The sequence below is a fragment of the Dendropsophus ebraccatus genome, chromosome 6 (genome assembly GCF_027789765.1).
Source record: "Dendropsophus ebraccatus isolate aDenEbr1 chromosome 6, aDenEbr1.pat, whole genome shotgun sequence".
NCBI classification, from domain to species: Eukaryota; Metazoa; Chordata; class Amphibia; order Anura; family Hylidae; genus Dendropsophus; species Dendropsophus ebraccatus.
Window position 1 is genome coordinate 152,414,056 of NC_091459.1, and position 11,601 is coordinate 152,425,656.

Consider the following 11,601-nt stretch of genomic DNA (forward strand, 5'->3'; position numbering starts at 1 on the left):
TTACGCCTAGGGTGGGACCACTGCCTGCAATACCCTTCTCCCAAAGATTAAGTCTTCTTGAGAGGATAACCGGAGCCTATAGTGCTTAAAAAAAGGTATGGGGGGAGCTCCGTGTAGCAGCCCTGCATATCTGCTCATTAGATACTAAGGCTCTCTCCGCCCAGGATGTGGCTACTGAACGAGTAGAGTGAGCCCCGAACCCTGATGGAACTTAGATACCTGCGGCTAGATAGGCAGAAGAGATGGTGTTCTTAATCCACTTAGCTATCACCTGGGCAGATGCAGCCTTCCCTCTATTCTTTCCCTGAAAGAGTATTAAAAGATTGGAAAGTCTCCACTCTTCTGTAGATAATGGATAAGACATCTCCTGACATCTAGACAGTGAAAACGAGACTCCCCCTCATTGGATGGGTTGGGACAGAATGAGGGGAGTACCACTTCCTGGGATCTGTGGAAATCAGAAACCATCTTGGGAAGGAAGGCTGGGTCTGGAGATTGTATCACCCTATCCTCTCTAATGGACATATAGGGTTGCTGAATGGAGAAGGCTGATATTTCTCCTACCCTCCTGGCAGAGGTGATAGCTAGGAGGAAGGCTAACTTCTGAGAGAGAGTCTTGATGGAGAGATCTGCTAAGGGTTCAAGTGGATAGATTTAAATCCCACGGTAGTAGTTTAGGCTTGATGGAAGGGAAGATTCTATATGTCACCCTCATGAACCTCCTCACCCAGGGATGTTCCGCCAGCTTAAAGTCAAAGAGGGAACTGAGAGCTGAAAGCTGGACCCTGATAGTACTAGGCCGTAACCTCTTATTCAGACCTTCCTGTAGGAAATCTAGTACTACTGGGATATCTGGTGGAACTAATACATTAATGGGTTTATTAATTAACCTACAAAATGCTCTCCAAGTTCTAAGATATATGTGACTCACATCACTAAGATGTGATGTGACTCTTTTTACTGGCCAGGAGGGTGGTGTGAGAGATATAGTCTGACAAATATCTATATATCTATATGTATACTCAGGTATAGCTCGTACTGCCATATGGTAATCATTATAGATATATACTTGAATGTGTCTTTGTTCTCTTAAGAGTTGGGAGGGGGGAAGCGAGTTGTCTGGGTGTCACATAACTTAGGAACTCATCAGCATAAGACCCTCCCGAGTAGGCAGATAGCCAATTGTGCCAGTATTAACCCATGATGTAACCACCCTTTTCCTGTACGTCATAACTAGTATAAGAATCCTTTTGCATTGATACCAATTGCTATTGGTGTCTGTGTGAATCTGTATGAGCGCTCATACTATTATTTGATGTAATTTGGATACCACACAAAGAGGAAGAAATCGCTATTAGTGCGATAGCAATTTTGGTGCCGTGACTCGGATGATCTAGATCTAAATGGCGTTTGTTCAACCGTACCAGAGATAAGCTTTAAGGGGGAACATTAGATGAGATCACAGCTGCAGCAGGTAAGAAAGTCTTATTTCTTACACTCTCCTCTTGGTTCCCGCTTAGCTTGTCCCTAAGTGTTGACCTAACGCTATTTAGGGTTCAATTGTGCTGGATCTAGATCTAAATTAAGAACCCTACGATCCCCTCTTTGTGTTGGTAGTGCAAAAAGTCTGTGTTTTGTAGAAAGAATATCCGGTACCATTACTGGTTAGCCCTTGTCGATGCGGAGTATTAGTCTGCCGTCAAGGAGCAGCGTGTGTAGTAGAGTCCACAGAGTACTGGTTAGCCCTTGTCGATGCAGAGTATTAGTCTGCCGTCCAGGAGCTACGTGTGTGGTTAAAGTTCACTAAGTTTTAACAAAATAAAAAAAAAATAAAAAAATAAAAAAAATAATTAAAATAAAATGGGTAATTCTAATGTTACAGGTGGTAGCGTAACAGCTGCCCAATTGATGGAGGACAGAGAAGGTAAAGATGCAGTTAAAAAGTTGAAATAGTTCATGCAAGCCTAAGGGAAGCCAGAAGGTGGTAGATTGAAGGAAGAATTGTGGAAAGAGATATTGCAGGAAAAGAGAGGTTGGTTGAAGGATAATAATAGTCTAGAACAAGCAGAATTATGGTGGAAAATACCTTTAGAAGTGACTGATGGAAAGTTGAAAGAAATTGAGAAAGATGGGCAGTTTTTATATGAGAAGATGTCTGAGAACAAAGAGTGTGTTAGCTCTTCAGCACAGGGTGGGGCAGCCCCCACCACCGTGTGTAATGCTCTTTCAACAGGAACTCCCTCCATCGTGCAAAACATTTCAATCCAAAACCCCCTTCATTCCCCAACTTCAGTTCCAAATGGTATACCTTCTATGGTACATACTGCTCCACCCCCATATGGTGGGGGTTGGGAGTGTAGTTGTAGACAAAAGAATCCTGACTGGAGAGAGATTTGTTGTAAATGTACTACACCCAAAAGTCTAGCTATCTCCCCCAGTACTGGCCTTTACCCTATTGTATGTGCAAATAATTCTTCCCAATTATATGTACCACCAAAACCAAGTATGCCTACTATAGCTGCACCTATAATGACAACGGGAGGTGTCTCTGATGCACCCCTGGAATATAGTAATCCACCATCACTTCTACCCTATTCAGATAGAAGTGCACCACAGTCACAGGGAAGTGCAGCAATGGTTTTGGAAGATAGAGATTTTAGGTCCGAGGGAACATTATCTGCGCCAAACAAATCTAGAACAAATCCTTTTTGGCGCACATCCCGACAACCAAGTTATGGGATTGGCCCCCTTAGGGGACCAAATGATCATCCTGCTGAGCCTGCCTATGACCCTTGGTCCCCTAGTGAGATGCTAGCAATGATGAGCAGAATTCCTAATCCAGAGGAGTTGCCTTTTTGTAGAGAGATGGCAAAGATTAGGAAGGCTTTTTCATGTAGTTGGAGGGATTTGGAGGAATTGGTGCAGTGTAAAGCTGGGGATTCGTTTTCTCAGCTCATTGCTTCTGCTGTGGGCTCTTGTGTTGGGGATGATACAACTTTCCAGTCTGGGGAGCGATATATGGTCAGACTTACTGAGTGGGGGAGGAAGAGGCTAGCAGATCAGTCAGCCACCTTGTCTGATATGCAACAAGACAAAACAGAGAGTGTGGAGAAGTTTTCTACTAGACTGCAGCAGAGATGGATGGATTTGGGCTTTGAAGATACCTCAGAGATGCATGGTGGAATTTTGACTGCTGCTTTTGTAGAGGGTCTTAGAGAAAACATTCATAAAGGTTTGGTATTGGCCAGACCTGAGTGGAGGTCTCTACAACCTCCTATTCTGTTGCAAGTTGCTAAAGGAGTGGAAGTAGAATTCACCAAAAGACCTAGAGCGGGTGTGGCTGCTTATCAGCTCCACCCAGAAGAGGGAAAGGGAGGAATATTTAGACGCAGGGGTAGGTGTTTCAACTGTGGCAGATATGGACATTTTAGGCGTGAGTGTCGTGTACCTCTCCGCCCCAGAGAGGAGGAAACAAATGGACGCTCTCTGCATTGGCAACTCCCTATGGGCGTTCCATTTGCTGAGTCAAATGCTGTGTCTCTATTATCTATGCAAGTCTTTCAGACTCTATTACACTATTGAGTCTCTTGGCCACGCCTCGGCTGTCCTCACTCAAACAAGGGCGGGCAAACAACGTCCTGTGGCCTATTACTCTGCCAGACTTGACCCAGTAGCTAGAGGAGCTCCGTCTTGTGCCCGAGCTGTTGCAGCTGTACACCTCATGCTTGATAAAAGCTCTGACATTGTACTGAACTACCCTGTTACAGTACTTGCCCCACATGACATCACTGCCATTCTAAGTGCAGCCCAAGCACCTCTCCACTGCCCGGCACCTTAGACTTCAATGTGCACTCCTTATGCCACCATTCAAAGGTGCACAACCCTGAACCCGGCTACTCTGCTGCCTCTGGAGGAGGGAGGGAGTAGTAGTATGAGTCACCTAGCACAGTATCTTCCTGACTCAGAGGAGTCACATGACTGTCTCCAGTTAATGTCCCAAGAGACAGCAGGGTTTGATCATGTGGTAGACACCCCCCTAGAGAACCCAGAAATGGAGCCCTTTGTGGATGGATCGCGGTATGGTGTCAAGGAAAATTTTATACGGGGTACGCAGTTGTTACCCAACATGATCTCGCCCGGGCAGAACCCCTGCCTCCTCATATGTCTGCACAAGAGGCCGAGCTCAAGGCTTTGGAAGAGGCCTGCAGATATGCAGAGGGAAAAACTGCAAACATATTCACTGATTCCAGATATGGGTTTGGGATTGCCCATGATTATGGTCCCATCTGGAGGGCTAGAGACTTTCTCACAGCAAATGGCAAGCCAATTAAAAATAGCAAGGATGTAAAGGCCCTAATGGATGCTTTGCTGTTGCCAAAGAAGGTGGCCATTGTTAAGGTCAAAGGCCACTCTTCAGACAAAACCCCTGAAGCTCGAGGGAACCATCGGGCTGATCAGGCAGCTAAAGCTGCTGCACAAAATCCCAGACATGACCCTGCAGGGATTGCAGCCGTACAACAAGACATTTCTCTGCCAGTTGATTTTGAAAAATGCTTAAAACGTTGCAATCTCAAGCCAGTAAGGAAGAAAAGTCTGGGTGGGAAGAGAAAGGAGCTAAGATGAATCCTGAGGGAGCATGGGAACTAAAAAGGAAATTGTGTTTACCCCGTGCCCTGTTTCCTGTCATAGCTCAGGCCACCCATGGTAACACCCACTTGTCAAAGACTGCAATGTCTGATCTGGTGAATAAATATTGGCATGCCCCAGGATTTAGTGATGCAGCAGCCAAGTTTACCCAAGCTTGTATGATTTGTGCCCATCACAATGTGGGAAAGACTGTAAAAACACCTTTGAGACACACCCCAGGCCCAATTTCCCCTTCCAAAGACTACAAATCGACTTCATCCAACTACCCAAAGTTGGGACCCTTGAATATGTACTAGTGTGTGTAGACCTATTCTCGGAATGGCGAGAGGCATATCCAGTGGCCAAAGCCACTGCGAAATCTGTTGCCAAGAAATTGATTAACAAGATAATTTGTCGTTATGGGGTCCCAGAGACAATTGAAAGTGACCGTGGTACACATTTCACAGGGGAGGTCATGAAGGAAATCATGGGGGCCCTGGGCGTTGAGCAAGCCTTCCATACAGCCTACCAGCCACAAAGTAGCGGTAGAGTAGAAAGACTGAATGGAACTATCAAATCTAAGCTGCAGAAAGCTATGGCTGAGCTGAAAAAGCCATGGACAGAGTGCCTACCCCTAGCACTCTTCTCCATTCGGTATACCCCTAACCGAAGGACAGGCCTCAGCCCTTATGAAATTCTTTTTGGAAATGCCCCTAGGCTAGGGCTTTATTTTCCACAACAACTCCAGATGCAGCATAGTAACCTTACTGACTATGTTATCTGTCTCACAAAACGATTATCTACATATGTTCCCAAGTGTTTGCTTCCCTTCCAGATCCAGACAGCGTAGAGGCGACCCACTCTCTACAGCCAGGAGATTGGGTAGTGGTGAAAAAGCACGTCCTAAAAACTCTAGAACCACAGTTTGAAGGTCCACACCAAGTTCTGCTGACCACCGCCACAGCTGTCAAATTGGAAGGAAAACCCAATAGGATCCAAGCATCCCATTGCAAGAAAGTGCCTGAACCATCAACAGAATGACCTTCAGGGGCGTAACTGTCCTGCATGTGGTGATATGTTTTGTGTATTGTATAAAAGGAGAACCTCAGACTGATAAAATCCCTACTTTTGTGTTCCACCAAGACGAAACAAAAACTGCTAGGTTTGACTTTTGTAGTGTAGTTGACTGTGGGCCAAAGGACAAAATAAATAAGGACACATGGCTCTGGTCGGACAAGTATATATGTGTGACGGAACCAAACTCTATGGCATGTGGAAAGTGGGGATTGGTGGGATGGAACACTAGTCCAAATAGTTTGGGATATACTCCGACGGGAGCCACCTCGAGAGTTAACAAAGGGGAAAACCTATTGCAGAGAATGACACTCATAAAAGCAATCCCATCTGATAACTGCAGGTATGATAGATGTAACCCTCTGCTCCTATCCATTAGAAATCCCACTCAAGAGGATTCAGGGACTTATGTCCTAGGAGCAGTGGTAGAGGGCAAAGATCCCATAGGTCAGTTCAAGATAATGGTAATAGGAAAGGATACACAGGCAAATCCTACCCCTCTGCCAATATTTGGTGTTAAATACTTGGGCAATCTTAAATACGAAGATAAGTTAGCCATCGAGACTGGGTTCTCCGATACCAACTTATGGGTAGAATGGGTACGTTATACAGCCCTTTCTCAGGATAAATCTGACTGTATTGCCTGGGCTGCAGCTCGTCCCCATTTAGGAACTGTACCTTTTCCATTAGATGATATCACTGATCCTTAAGATGTACTCTGAAACTGTTCCTATTAATGAGATGGCCCCACGTTGTAAAACCCTAGCATTATTATATCCTGCAGTAAAGGAGGAAGATCATATGGGATTTGGTGTAGTTCCGTACCCTGGGAACTATACTTGTTTTGAACGCAATAGTGTAGGACTACCCCTTGGTGCTTTTCCCCCAGGGTACTGTTCACACATTGTACAACTCACTGACCCAAGCAATAGAAGTGACGATTATCTAGATAGATGGTTTATTAATCAAATAAAAGAGCATGCAGATATCTGGGGGATGTGCGGAGACCTGAAACTCCGACCCAGGATGCAGACAGAATGGGTAGGCCAGTGGGCCTTAGTTAAGATACTTATGCCTTTCCAGATATTTTCCCCTCCTAAATGGAATGAGGTCAATCACAAACGTAGTAAGAGATCACTCCCAACATCCTTTGACCCACATGTCTATATTGATGCAATAGGAGTTCCTAGAGGAGTCCCAGATAAGGTTAAAGCCAGAAACCAGATAACAGCAGGTTTTGACTCTCATTCCTATGATTGCCATTAATAAAAATGTAGATTGGATTAACTATCTCTATTATAATCAACAGAGATTCGTCAATTACACCCGTGATGCTGTCAAGGGAATTGCAGAACAACTAGGCCCCACCTCAATAATGGCCTGGCAAAACAGACTGGCCCTCGACATGATTTTAGCTGAAAAAGGAGGAGTCTGTAAGATGTTCGGAGGGGTCTGCAAGATGTTCGGAGCTTCGTGCTGCACATTCATTCCCAACAACGCTGCCCGATGGAAGCATCACAAAGGCATTACAAGGACTCACAGCTTTATCAGAGGAACTGGCTCAGAACTCTGGAATTGATAATGCTTTTACCTCATGGCTTGAGAAATGGTTTGGAAGCTGGTCCAATGTAGTAGCCAACCTAGTTCTCACACTTGTGTTGTCTTTGTAATATTAAGCCTTATATGTTGTTGTGTCGTTCCTTGTTTCAGGAAACTTGTCTTACACACATTCAACACATCAGTGACCTCAAACACCATTTATGTGAATAGTAACCCTATCAAGGACAAAGACTATTATGATCAATTATTTCAAGAGCGCAACTCCGCCCTTAAACAAACTAATAATCTTTGATAATTGCGGGGCTGTTAGGACAATGGGAAGGCGATACCCAAGAGGATTGTGGGGGGACCTGGTGAAGAAATAGGAAAGTCCAGCTCTGCGTCATTTAGGGCGAGGGTATGCACCTCACTTCGCCTTCTCTCATTGATCCTACAGTCCGCAAAAAGGAGGGAGTTGTGAGAGATATAGATATTTGTCAGACTATATGTATACTCAGGTATAGCTCATACTGCCAGATGGTATTCATTATATATATACTTGAATGTGTCTTTGTTCTCTTAAGAGTTGGGAGGAGGGGGGATATGAGTGGTCTTGGGTGTCAGATAACTTAGGAACTCATCAGCATAAGACCCTCCCGAGTAGGCAAATAGCCAATTGTGCCAGTATTAACCCATGATGTAACCACCCTTTCCTGTACGTCATAACTAGTATAAGAATCCTTTTGCATTGATACCAATTGCTATTGGTGTCTGTGTGAATCTGTATGAGCGCTCATACTATTATTTGATGTAATTTGGATACCGCACAAAGAGGAAGAAATCGCTATTAGTGCGATAGCAGTGGTGATGACCTGTTCTGAAAACCGGAGTTACTCACCGGTAATGTAGTTTCCCCGAGTACATGACAGCACCACCAGAGAGAGGGACTCCGCCCCCCAGGGACAGGAAACCTAGAGAATAAAAGGAAAGGCCCTCCTCTCCACCCTCAGTGAATATCCGAGACTGAAGAGAGCCTTATAATTTTTAATCATGCATATACATAGTGTACAAACACATAACCATAACATCAATTATCCATCTTTGCTTTCAGAATAGGGAACACTTCCTTATCTATGAACTTGTTAATAGAACCCCCTAGGTGTTCACCCGGTGAGAAATAGAGTATTAAGGGGTGGGAATGTAATGGTGCTGTCATGTACTCGGGGAAACTACATTACCGGTGAGTAACTCCGGTTTTCCCCATCGACATGACAGCACCACCAGAGAGAATACCAGAGAGGAATTCAGGGTGGGACTACAGCTTGCAAGACCCTTCTACCAAAGGAAACATCAGAAGTAGAGGACAGATCCAAACGGTAGTGACGGAAGAAAGTGTGAGGAGAAGACCAAGTGGCAGCCTTACAGATCTGCTCTAGAGAGGCATCTCCCTTCTCTGCCCAAGATGTTGATACTGCTCGTGTGGAGTGAGCCTTAAGAGAGAGAGGAGGCGAAAGACCAGTGGAAACATAACATAAGCCTATAGCCTGTCTGATCCAGTTTGCTAGAGTACCTCTAGCCACCTTGTTCCCTTTATTGGGACCAGAAAACTGTACAAATAAATTTTTTGACTTCCTAAAAGGTTTAGTGATGCCTAAATAAGCAAGGACTGCCCTCCTGACATCTAAACAATGATACTCTCTCTCTTCCTCGTTTGCGGGTTTATTAAAAAAGGAAGGCAAAACCACTACCTGGGACCTGTGAAAAACTGAAGCAACTTTCGGAAGGAAAGCCGGATCTGGGGTAAGTATAATTCTATCTTCTAGAACCTTTGTATAGGGTTCCGAGGCTGAGAAGTGAATCATCTCACTTACCCTCCTGGCCGACGTTATTGCTACCAACAGGACAGTTTTTAGAGTTAGCAATTTTAGAGACGTCTCTGTTAGAGGCTCAAACGGGGCTTTTATTAGGGCTGAAAGAACTATATTAAGGTCCCAAGGGGCCACTCTATTAGTAATTTTAGGACAGAGTCTGGTTAAGGCCCTAAAGAATCTAACAATCCAAGGGTGTTTTGCCAAATGGTGACTGTAAAATGCTCCTAGAGCCGAGACCTGTACCTTAAGAGTAGCTGCTTTTAGTCCTTTTTCAAGTCCTTTTTGCAGGAAGTCCAGAATCGCAGCCAGGTTCGGTTTGTCAAGGTCTATTGTCGTGGTGCCTATGAAAGTAAAATATGCCTGCCAAATCCTAAAATAAATTTTACATGTTATAGGCTTTCTACTTTTTTGCAATGTCGAGATGACTGCATCCGACAACCCTTTACCTTTCAGGATTAACCTTTCAAGAGCCAGGCCGTCAAGTGGAGCTTGTCCACTTGTGGGTGCTGAACTGGCCCCTGAAGAAGAAGATCCGGACGGTCCGGGAGAACCCACGGGTCGGAGATGGACATCTGAGTTAGGCAAGAAAACCACGCTCTTCTGGGCCAAAAGGGAGCCAGTAGAATCACCCTGGCCCTGTCCTGCCTTATCTTCCTTAGTATCCTTGGAAGAAGAGGTAGCGGCAGAAAGGCATACATTAGCCTCCACCTCCAAGTCTGTGATAATGCGTCTATTGCTAGAGGTCGGTCCCTGGGAGATAGCGAACAGAACTGTGTCACCTGCCGGTTGGATCTTGTGGCGAATAGGTCCACCTCCGGTATTCCCCATAGGTCCGTGATCATGTGAAATATTTCCGGGTTCAGTTGCCATTCTCCCTGGTGCAGTGAATTCCGGCTGAGATAATCTGCTCTGATGTTTTGTGTTCCTTTTAGGTGAACCGCTGATAAGGATAGTAGATTTTTTTCTGCAAAGGAGAATATTTTGTAACAGAGGTCCAGCAATGCTGTACTTTTTGTGGTTCCTTGTTTGTTTACAAGCGCCACTGAGGTAGAATTGTCTGATAATATTTTCACGTTAGAGTTTTTTATATAATGTTTTGCCGATCTGAGGGCTTCTAATATTGCTGCCAATTCACGGTAGTTTGAGGATTTATCCCTGAAAGATCCATCCCACATACCCTGGAAATCCAACTCCCCTAAGTGTGCTCCCCACCCCCTAGGGCTAGCATCGGTTGTGACCAAAATCGGAGAAAACATATTCCAACTTAAACCTATTGTGAGATTTTCCTCTATTAACCACCAGGAAAGACTATCTGCGACATCATGGGGAATGATGTTTTTCTATCTAAACCTTTTGGAGACCCATCCCACACTTCAAGGAGGTGTTTTTGTAATGGTCTACTATGGATTAGGGCCCAAGGTACCGCTGGGATGGCTGCAGTGAATAGACCTAATAGAGACATACCCTTCCTGATGGTTATTCTGGGGTTTTCTAGTACTGCGGTTACTGTATCCCTTAGTTTGCGAGTTTTGTCTTCTGGTAGGTAGGACTTTTGAGAAGATGAGTTTAAGTCTATTCCTAGGAATTTTTTCTGCTGGGCTGGGGATAGAAAGGATTTTTCATTATTTACAATCCAACCTAACTTATCTAGAATCTTTAGAGTTTTTACTATTTGAGTAATTTAGTTTTTGCTCTGACTCAGCTACCAGTAAAAAATCATCCAGGTATGGAATAAACAAACCTGGACCTTCCCGAATGTGTGCCGCCATCTCTGCGATTATTTTGGTGAAAACTCTCGGGGCTATCGCAATTCCAAAGGGAAGGGCCTGGAATTGAAGGTGACACAGGTTATTATTAATCCGTATAGCAATCCTCAAGTATTTTTGATATTGTTTGTGTATGGGTACATGAAGGTAGGCGTCTTTTAAATCAATGGAGGCCATAAAGCAATTTTTCTGTAATAAATTTATTGTGGACTTAATGGATTCCATTTTAAATCTCTGATACTTCAGAAATTTGTTAAGGGGTTTTAAATTAATAATGACCCTAAAGGATAAATCGGGTTTTTGAACTAAAAAGAGTGTAGAGTAAAACCCCTGTTCTATTTCACCGTGTGGCACCGGGACAAGCACGTCCTTATCAATAAGAGAAATCACTTCTTTCTCTAGAGTCTTAGCCCCTACTTCTCCCATTTGGCTCTTTGTTATTACAAATCGTGTGGGGGGTCGGGAGATAAAGTCAAAGTCCACACCTTCCTGAATGTATTTCAGGACCCAGGAGCTGCCACAGATCTTCTTCCACTCCTGGGCAAAAAATTTTAATCTACCCCCCACCTTGATCCCAGTACTACTGGGTAGATGGCTTCTTATAGGTATCGGATTTTTGGTTGAAGAGGTAGCCCCTTGATTTACCGTATCCTCTACCTCTTCCTCCTCTGTCCGATCCTCTTCTGCTAAATCCACCCCTACCTTGTGGACGAAAGAATCTATAG